Here is an 11762-nt window from a genome sequence, read left to right on the forward strand (position 1 = left end):
TTTAAACACAATTTCAAACAGTTATTTATAAAACAGTTGTAATCCCTGATTCGTATAAACATGAATCGAAAATGCTTTGTTATTTAATTACAATCATTTACAGATTACTCTTATCACGTCTTGTCATTTGATTCTTGTTTTTTTTTTCTTTTTAACATGAATACTGTTCGTTAATTCGTCTGCGCAGGTGCAAGAAGGGACTATGGTTTCTCCGTTAAAGTGTCGGCATTCATAGTTTAACTTTAAAATATACATATACATATACGAAGACTAATGCCTGCGGCAAAAGGTTCATGGGATTGATTACCATAGTCAATAACGCAAGTGTGTATACCGATGTGAGTTTGTAGAGAGAGAGAGAGAGGGAGAGAGAGAGTACGTTAACAGGTCAATGAAATTATACTGTTACAAAGATTGATGTCGATATGATTGATGATTGATGATACGGCTTGTACGAAGGTGGCAAAAAGCCATTTCCACCTGATCAAGGAATTCAATCGCATTTGTACGCGTATCGTTACAATTTGTACGTGTCGTTAAGATGAAGATGAAAAGAATTTTATTTTTAAGAATAAATACGATATATTCGATTGAGTTTTCTAAAACTAAACATTAAATAATATATCTCGATTACGCGTAAAAATTTGTTTTTACAAAATAAGAAATTGTTTATTCGAAATGGGGTTGATTTGAAAAATGGAGGATGAATATTATTTTCTAAATGTTAATTAAAATGTTGTTTTACGATATGATTTTATTTGTAATAAATATTAAGAAATAAAAAACTTAAATTAAATACAACAAAATATATAATATATAATTTTAAGCAAGAAAAGAAAAACTACTCTTGATCAACTTAAGATTAGTTTTACATTTAAATTTTACTTACTCGTTATTTTTGTTGATCCATCCAGTACCTCCTCTTGATTACCTGGATAAAAACAAAAGTAAAGAAATAGATTACAAAAAAAATTACAAGCATAAATCGTAAGGAAAAAGAAAACAAATGTCTAATTAAATTCGTAACAAAATCTTTGTTACGAAAAACAAAATTACTATCGGAACAAGCATAATATATTCCATTTTAAAACTTCCACCATCAAAAATAATCAAAATATCAATAAATCAAATCTTTAAATATTAATTCATATATATTCATTATCTCTATCACCTTAGATCATCACATCAAAATAAAATCAAATAAATAGAAGTCCATATAAAATACTTACAAGTTAAAAAAATGAAACTGAAATACCCAAACTTCAACATCAGTGCGTACACGCTAGTCATCGAATTAAACGACCCTTCAAAAATACAGAACAAATACAGAAACACAGAACGATCCGAATAGCAATACTCGGAAGTTAGAGTTGTTGTAATTCTTCGATCGATCGTGAAACGGTTTGTTCGATCAGGACACAGTAGATGTTGCATACCTCACAATAAGAAGACTCGCACGTGGAAGAACTTGGACACGGGTTATGCCGAAAAGCAATCGGCGCCTTTGTGGGATCCATTTGTGTGTATCATCTATACGTCATCCGAAAAAACGTTCAAAGTAGCATGAAGTTGTGTTAGTAGGGCAAAAGTATCGAGGAATTGACTGGATGGTTGGTTAAGGGAGAGAGAGAGAGAGAGAGAGGGGTGGGATGGGGTAGGGGGGTGGAAGGGAAGAGTTTGTTCTCGCGGATAGCAATAAAAATAATTACGGTATCCGTTGTCGCTCGATCGTCGTTCAAATCAAAATCTGATAAGGGACTATAATAAATGCCGCGTGGTAGGGGTTTGAGAGTTAAGAAGGGTCTTAGGTGATGAGGTAGGGGGGAGGGATTAGGAGGGAACGTTCGGTCAGACCAAAGAAACTTTAGAAGAGAAAGATAGAGAGAGAAATGGTGGGCATGTCTTTGGACGAGGGCCACCGGATGATCCAAGACGATCGTATAAACGAAGACCGCAGTGGCAGGAACGGAATGCGTCCTATTTTGGGCCCTAATGATTCCCAGGGCTTTGGGGACCTACAGAGTACAAACCGTGATGATATCTAAGTCTCCCGGACAACTACGAAGACGAGGAGCACTCTTCTGCTGTCCTTGGCTACCGTCTATCTTATTGGGTTTTTTTTCTGCTTTTTTGTTTTTTTTTTTTATACAAAGAGAGAGGTGATTTGAAGACAACGTTTTTGGGAATTCTTCGAAGAAGATTGGATGTTATTGATTTATTAATTATCGAAAACGTTTTATTAATCGATGATATACATCAAACAATGGATCTTTTGCTATTGTTCAATTTGATGATTTGAATTCGGGAGAGGTAGGGGGATCAATTGTTTTTTTAAGTTTATTTGTTCGAGAGAGAGTTAAGATATTCTTTTTTTTTTCTGTAAGATATGTATCGAATTTTGTAAATATTTGGAGTATTCCAAGCATGATATTATTTAATTAATAAGTCGAACGTTGCTTAAATGCATTAAAGATCGGTTTGTACTATGAGCAGTTAGGTATAAGATTTCCTATAATTTTGGAACTTCTAAAAATTGGTACATAATAATAGATTTTTGTTTTTTTTTCTTGCTAATTTGTTAATAATTTTTTCGATATATTTTTGGCAAATATTTAAAAAACATTGAAAATATTATTCGAATAAATATTGAATTTACTCGTGAACAATGAAATTAGTAAAAAGCTTATTTCAATAATAGAAATAATGACACACACTATTAAATAGACTAATAAGTTCATAATATTGGAACACGAAAATGTATTCAATAGTTTCAAAATTTTAAGTAATTTTTATATATCTGCAAATTCATCATAATCATTTCATATGCAACAAAATATTATTTCCATACACATTTGTAATGTTTAATTTTGATAAGCTTTGAACAATAAATGACTATAAGCATTAAACTGGAATGTAATACTTTGTAAACTAACTAAACTCTTATTCACATACTTTAATATTCATTCAAAAAACTAATCTTTATTCATATACCTACAAATAACAGAACCTTTGTGTAGTACAGTTACAGACTTATGAAAATTAAATGCCATAATTAGCAACACGTTTTGTCCAATTACTACGCGTTGCTAAATTGTTAATAAAGATATGAATCCACATCTTTCTTTGCAATTAATTTATTTCATATTATTTTATCAAATTAATCCTTAAATAAATCTCGTTATTTAACACAATATTTGATTACAATAAAAACAAATCAATTCTTCTTTACATCCTGATTAATATCTTGCGAATATATCAACCCTTATTTTAAAACAAATCTGCATCCTCTCAAAAGATACCCATCAATTGTTCTCACAAATTAGCCCAAAATTTCTTTATGACAACGCATAATCCAAACGAATAAAAAAAAAAAAAGAAAACAAAAGAAGCCTGTTAGCTTTTCGATTTTTTCGCACGATACGTGCGATAAAGAACCTCGGGTGAATGAATCTAGGTGATCGATCTGAGATCTCTTAGCAGAACCTTGACGCCCCAAAGCGGTAGTACAAAGACGTTCAAGCGGTAATACTGGTGAGCCCTGCTGGGAGGGTAAGGGGCGTTCCATTTTAACACCTACCAAGAGGTGTTGGCATCGTGTCGCACGCTCAACATCTCCCCTTTGCCCCTCCTCTCACACTCACTCTCTCTCGTTCCTTTTCTCCCACTCATTTTCTCTTTCTCTCTTTCTCTTCTCTCATTGAACGAACGGTTCTTAACGCAACTGGGTTTGTGCACGGGGCACTTCCTTTTCACGGCCGCGTGTGAATGCGGCCTAAAAGCATTTTAGGGCCAGGAGGCAGCTCGATCTCACTGCATTGTCGTTCGGTGGTCCCCGAGACCCAACATCTCTCTTTTTCTCTTCTTCTTCTCATGAACAGAGGGGGATGAATGTCCGAGTTCGAATGAATGGCGGAGTGATGTTTGTTTTGAGTACAGGTTCTCGCCTTTTGTCTCAGCGGGAGCCGCCACAGTCGTTTTTCCTTCTTTTTTTCTTCTTCTTCTTATGTTTCTTGTGTTTCTCCATCAACCCATTACTAGTATTATTTATGATGACATGAAATAAGTATAATTTTTACAGATTATTTTCTGTTGAAAATCGAAATATTATTCTTTTAGAAAATGTGGTATATATATATAGTTTAGATTCTAATATTATTTTTCAATTGATATTATTGATCCAAAAGAATCTCATTTCACCACGTAAGTATGAGTTTAGTAATATCGAATAATATTTGTTATAATTTAACTAATTAAATTCATGGGTTTAGAAATAATATCATTCTTTTATTTGAGCAAATGAAATATTATATATATTTAACATATAAATAGCATTTGATAAAGTATGACACATTGATCTTCTATCTAAAATTAAAATTTTTCTTAGAAAGCTTGAAGATACAAATTTTTTTTTGTAGAAGTTCAGAATTCTGTTTCTGATTAATATATAATAATGAAATTGGAATCCTTCGAGGTAACGTCTTAGGACTTGTTATTTACACAATTTATACTACTTCTTTTTTTACATTTTCTGATAAAACAGTTATTTTAAATACGCATGAAAACCATCAGACTGCATTTATTATATTCCAGTAATGCATTTCAAAAATCAAGCATTGATTACACGTATGAAAAATAAAAGTTAATTCGAATAAATATAAACACATAAGACACACACTTTAAAGAAAAATACAATTTACAAATAACTCGAAACAATATAACTATACCGTAAACTAAAATTGTTAAATACTTGGGCTTGTACTTAAATTCACGATTAAATTGGATACATTATTTACGTAATGAAATAGATCAAACATAAATCAAAAGAACAAAGAAGAAAATAACCAATTTTGTATTTATACATTTAGAATAAAACCTTTTTAGACATACGGAATCGAATGATGAAGTACTGTGACTAAAAACCTTATAAACAAACTAGAAGCGTTACAGTCTATTAAACCGAGAACAATGGTCAATGCACTGAGGTATGTGCGTAACAATAAAACTCGGAAGAATTTAAAAATGATAACAGTTCCGTGGGAAATAGAACGCCTGTATGGAGAATTGAAACCAAGGCTAGACCTTTATTCTAGTGAGTTAGCTAAAGAATTGTATACTATTGACTTACCTAGAACTTCTTACAAAGGAAACATCTCATTAATGAATTCCTATCTCAAGAATATATAGTTTGCTTGAGGTTTTTTCGTACAAACATTGTTAGCATATTCTACGCACATAAATAAAACAAGAATGTTCTATAAACATAAGTCATTAAAAATTGTAATCAAAAGTTGTATCATAAATTATAAACTTGTCTAATTGTACTCCTCAATGTCGTATGTGGTTTACAATAATATCTTGGAATGATTCAACATATTTTTCTCTAAACAATAGCTTAGTCATTTAGATTGCTTAACCTCATCCTACTAGATACTTATTTGTAAGAGAAACTAAAACAGGAAGTTCATGCAATTTAGATAGTTATTTTTGAGGTTATGATAGAACAAATTCAGGATGCAGTAGCAGAAATTAGCAGAAATTCGTCATGTGTAAAAAGCATATTATAGCAGGTGTCAAACTTTTATTTGCGTAACTGGACAATATTTTGAACAGTAAATATAGTAATTTTAGTAAATATAGTAAATATAGATATTTTTACAATTTATGTTATAACTTTTGAATAAAGCTTTAAATAACCTATGTTTATATCAATCAACGTTTATATGGAAAAATCTCAGACACCTTGTATATTATAACAATTTTATTGATGTTTCCTAATAAAGAAATACATTGACGTGTTATAAACATTTACAATTATTAATCAAATGTTTTTTCAGGACAAATTATAAAATTAAGTTGAATTATTAAAAAGAATAATGTTTGTTAAGTAATCATACTAATTAAAATTATTAATAATTACTTCCAAGTGCACGTCGGCACGCCCAGTCAAGAATTAACTTGTATTTTGTTTTGTTAGCCAAGATTGATTGACGACCACTTTTCCCCCACCCCACAATCCAATGCCCACGTGACTGATCATCCTTACAAACGCAATGTTTATGCCTTTAAAACAATGTTACTCTTATCCTCGAGAACAAAAGTTTCAAATATACTTATTGTTTTCAAAATAAATGACATTTTGTTCTTCTTTTTTTTAGCCATTGATTTTTAATCATCACCGAGGTACGACTTGCGAAGGAAAAAAATCGAGAAACCCTGTTCTTAAGCTCATTTACATTGTCTCGCATTACTCACTTTCCTTATTATAAATTATTACTTATTATAGACTATTAAAAAGTCACTATTATTATTTTTAAATAAACCATAAAAGTGTTCTTCGTAAAACTCTGTAACGGACAAAAAATCCAAGAGAAACAAAATGAAAGGAAAGGAACAGGAATATATCTTAAGAAAAAAATCTTAATCCAAAGAAGAAACACATTTTGCTTAAAGCGCTTTTCATAGAAACGTAGAACGATATTCACGTGGTGGTATTAGACATTCGTATCTTTCGAATCCACATCATGACAGCTTTTACGTCGGATGAATGAAGTTTATGAGATACGGTATATAACCGTTGGCAATGCTTTCGTTAACGTTAAAATGTTATTCGTGAAAGGATTTATGGAAGGATCATCAAAGAAGGATCACCTAAGAGAGAGAGAGAGAGAGAACAGAAGATGAGGAGTCTCTCTTTGTATGGGAAAACATAGAAAATAAGACTAATACGAGCGTGTCTTATTAAGCATACGGATAGAGATCCATTATAATATCATAATAGCTCGGAGATTACGATGCGAATCTTCTACGATCATCGAACCAATCTCCGTACCTCTCTCTCTCTCTCTCTCTTTCTTTCTTATTAACTCTAACTCATTCTCTTATGCGAATAACAAGTCAGGCGAGAAAATCGTTCCCTGTTCTTTCATCTTTTAAAGTATCTGTGGACTGCCACCAATGATCACTTAAATCACCGTTGAGAAGATAAGAAAAACGATGAAAACCTATCTTGTTTTAGCTTTCAGTTGAAAGAAAGGAAAGAAAGGAGGTACGAATGAAAGATAAACAGTAGTCAAGCAAGCACGAAATTTCTTTAGAGTTGAGGATACAAAAAAAATGAGAAGAAACAAAAGAATAGTGACGGCTTGTAACATAAAATCGTTTGGAGTATTATCTACGATTTTTAATATTATATATACGCGAACAATTTAAATACAATGTATACAGGGTTCGTATATAATATCAAAATTATAATAAAAATTACAAGTAAATAATATTTAATAAAAATTAAAGTAAAATGTTGTTTGTTATCAATAAAATTTGATACAATTTGGTATTATTAAAAATGACTTAAAAATGAAATATTAGGTTATCTGTTGAACCAATGTAATTTTTGCTATTTATTTACTAAAAAATAAAAACCGTATGAGTTTATTGGCTAACTTAAACGTTGAAGAATAAATTGATTATAATTAATTGTAAGTGTAGAAACGAATTTGATGCCTTTTCTTAAATAAACATATAAGTCTCATTAATTTGCTTACTGATAATTTTTGTTTTCACTAATCGTCAAATGTTTTATAACCGTAAGTGTTGGTACTTAAACGTTATAAAATGGCGGGAAATGATTAAGATTCAAACCATAGTTATAAGTAATTTAATATTACAGCACCTAAATCATGAATAATTCATTTCTACAATGAATATTTTTTAAACAAAATAAAATAAATATATAAACGAATACATTTATTTATACACTAAAAACAATCGAGGCTTCTGCACTATTCTAATACCAATAATGCAGAGCCGTCCCTGCAAGAGGGTCCAGTGTTCGAACATTCAAAGAAAATTAGAGACCTGGTGCGAATGAAGATAAAATAAAAGTGAGAATGGAATGGAGTGGAATGGAACAGCTAAGCTTAAGAAACTTTACGATCTTCATCTTCTTTTTTTTCCTTCTTATTTCTTCTTCTTCTTCTTCTTCTTTTTTCTTTATCTTGATCCTGTGTATCTGACTGTGCCTAAAATCCAACCTTTTCTTTTTTCTTTTTTTATATTCATATCTCGACTCCTTTTCTTTTTTACTTAAAACTTTAAAAAACTCTTTCTACCAAGAACATCGTCGAATCTTTCCTCGATAGGATTGCCGTAGCGTGACAGTGGCGCCGTCATGCTTCTGATTTTCGTCATTTTCTTTTTCTTTTCTGTTCTTCTCTTCACTCCTTGCTCACCTTATCTTCAACACCCTCGTTTCGCCTTTCTCAACCGAGACAAATACAAAAGATTCTTGAGCAAGAACAAGGAGCATGTCTAATGTCTCTATCGAAGTAAGAATCTCTTTCTTGGCTGTTCGTGCATCGAAATCATTCGAAGTTTGTTCCGTGATGATAAGTTACAAAGAAAGGATTTAATAAGAAACATAAAAGAAGCATCCTTTTATTTTTTCATTTACTTCAAGCTCACTCGTTTCTTTCGTATTTAAAAATCGTACTCTTGATTCGTAATTATCTTTTCAATCGATACATTAATTGCATGAGAATTGTTATTGCTAGGTTTTTATATTTTAACAATTTTCTGCTCTCTAGATTTTTCTTATTAATTTATTTTTATCATTTGATTATTTTAATTTTTTATTATGCTTCAACGTATACATCTCTCTTTTATTAAAAATACGTGTATCGTTATTATTTCTAAAAAATGTATAAGAAAGTAAATTTATTTAAGATGGTCAAGTTAGATACAAGAATAAGATTGTACATTATTGCAAATAAATATTTCCTAAATTTTTGTATCTATTCTAATGACGTTCGTTATTTATCAACAAAAATTGTTCAAGATCAAACCAATGGTGGTTTGTTTTATAATGAATTGTAGAAGATCAAATAAATTAAAGAAAAAAGAAAAAGGATACTTTATGCTCTTGTTGGTTCATGAACGCTCATTAGCCGGATCGCGTTAATTGCTTACTCGTACTTCGTGCGATAATTACGACGTTGAATTGAAACAGTCCTTAATAACCTTATCGGAAAAGAAACGAGAGCACTTAAAAGCACTTACGGCATAAGTGCAAAGGACGAGCTGAAAGTGAAGGTCGTTGCAAGAGATACGTCTGGTGCATACTTACATATTCGTTGGGATTCATTTGCATTCAATTACGTTTGCATCTCGACAAATAAAATACTTCCGATCGGAAGATCTTTTGAAACAATATACGAAAGGACTTTTTTTAGAAACAACATTAACACAAGCGTATTTCAACGAAGTTTTTTTTACAACATTAAACGATTTTTTATGAACAAGATTTGAATATACAGGATGATTAGACCAATTAGCTATGATTGACAAGTATCCTAATTATAGATTAATATTAATTTTTTGTGTTAAACATGCGGATAAAATAGTTATTTTTTGTAAAAACTAAAACTTTAACGAAAATATTTTATATAGTGTAAACAAAGTAAAACGGACTCGACAAAATAAACATAACACTACAAGTTTTTTGAAAAATTATTTTCCAGACTATGTACCAAGCAAATCTTTAAAAAAGAATTTTACATGAAAATGTTTACATTGTTTTTGTTCTTCACTTTATATTATGTAATTCAACCACAGCATATCAAATTTTCAACTACAATAATAATTTTTGCAGTAATAAGGTAATGATTTTGTTTATTTTGTTCATAAATAAACTGCATGTTTAAATTTAGTAAAAAATAAAACTAGTAAAAGTACTATTAATTACATAAAAAATGAAACTCCATTGATTACACGTTAATTCAATATTACAACAGCTACACATAACATATTCTATGTTACTACATATACTATATAAAATAATAAAATAATAAAATATAAAGTTCTAAAATTGTAAATTGCACTAATTAATTGCATCAACTAACAATTAGTTACAAGTAAGTATTAATTAGCTTAATATCCTAAAGTACTTTAATTATATTGACTTACAATTAATAGGTTAAGGTAGTAATTAAGTTACTTACAACTTATTAATTGCACTGATTATTTGCAACAAATTAGTTAAAACTATTTGTTAGTTTTATAATAGTCTATAATTATTATAATTATATTGAATAATACTGCAAGATGTAGATTGAATTTAAAAAAAAAACAAATCAACAACACAAGGAAAGAAAAAGAAGAGAAGAAGAGGTTAGAATTCAAGTAAATCATTAGAAAAAGATACGCCCATAAGCAAAAAACTATCACTATAGGAATACACCTGTCGATTCCACGTAACAATCAACGCAAAAAAAAAAGAAAGTGATCCCTAACCTTAGCTTCTACACCTGTTCCTTAATTCTATTCTACATTACTATTCAGTTCTTGTAACGAAATTTAGAGAATGATGGCTGGTGTCAAGTTACTTTTAGACGATGAAATAAGAAAAGGATAATACATAGTGGAGAAAAAAAAAGACAGGTAAAACAAGAGGAAGAAAAAGTGAGTTTATGTTTTGAAAAAAAAAAAAAAAAGAAAAAAGAGATCCCTTCTATATATTTAATCAATATTCAGAAACATTTTTTTTGTCAATAATTTTCAAAAAATAAATATATATATATGGTGAATATATATTATTATTTTATTTAGTAGAAATAATCAGTTGGCAGTATTTTAAATAAATAGTCAGTAACTGTAATAAGAGTTGAATATTTCATTTAAAGTAAACAATTATTTTTTATTATTTTATAGACAGGATTTTATTATTCAGAATAAATAATTACTAGACATTAATTAATAAATAATAGACCTTTTTTCTTCGCGGGCTGCACATTGGTGCCACGGATAATCGAAAAAGAAATTTTCAAAATCGATCTGGAAATTTTCCAGATGGCTGGAAAAGAATTTTCTTTTCTCAAAACAACATTTTTTAAACAGGGCGTGGATTTTTCCCAGAAATTACTAATCCGATCGACTTGTAATTTTGCAGAAATGTAGAGCACATGTCAGGCTAAAAAAATTAGACTATTAAAAATAAAGAAAAGAATAAATGACCCAATAAATAGCAAGGAAAAGAATTGTATATCCAAGAAATGGCAGAGTGACGTAAAGTCAGGAGAAAGTAAAAGAGTTCCACAGTAAAATTATCGGTGTACGTTGAAGAATCCTTACGCGGTCAAAGTAATTCCTACGACTTGCATAAATACGACAATTAATTTGGTGTGTGTACTTATATACGCACGTAAGAAGTTATACTTCTTTGGCGTACTAAAACGAATATAACCTCAATAACCTAAAAAATAACTTCAAACAAAAAAATAACTAACAAAAAAATTTCAAAACATAGATATCAGTTCACACTAAATATAAGGGAGATATATCGAATTACTTCACGCGTCAACAGCCATGGCGCGGTGATAGAACTACTTTCCGCTCGATTATTTAAGTAAAGCAGCGCTGAGTACGATGAGTACTTGGATGGGTGACCCGCTTGAGAAAAAAAGAAGAAGAAGAAGAAGAAGAAAAGACGACTTCATGCCGTAAATTTGAAATCGCTTTGCCGCGCATCGTAAATACCGACAAACTTCGTGGTGTCGCTCGAAAAAAAATCACTTCCATCACATTTTCCCAAACGCGCTAAAAGAAGTATAACTTCGAAAAATTGATGATTATTTATTTAAAGTAGTGCCGAAAAATGGTAAAAAATAAAGAAAGGAATAAGTGACCCAATAAATAGCAAGGAAAAGAATTGTAAGTCCAAGAAATGGCGGTGTGGTCGGAAAAAGGTAGAAGAGGTCCACGGTAAATTA

Source organism: Polistes fuscatus, unplaced genomic scaffold (assembly GCF_010416935.1).
Source record: "Polistes fuscatus isolate 324 unplaced genomic scaffold, CU_Pfus_HIC Scaffold18, whole genome shotgun sequence".
In the NCBI taxonomy this organism is placed as follows: Eukaryota; Metazoa; Arthropoda; class Insecta; order Hymenoptera; family Vespidae; genus Polistes; species Polistes fuscatus.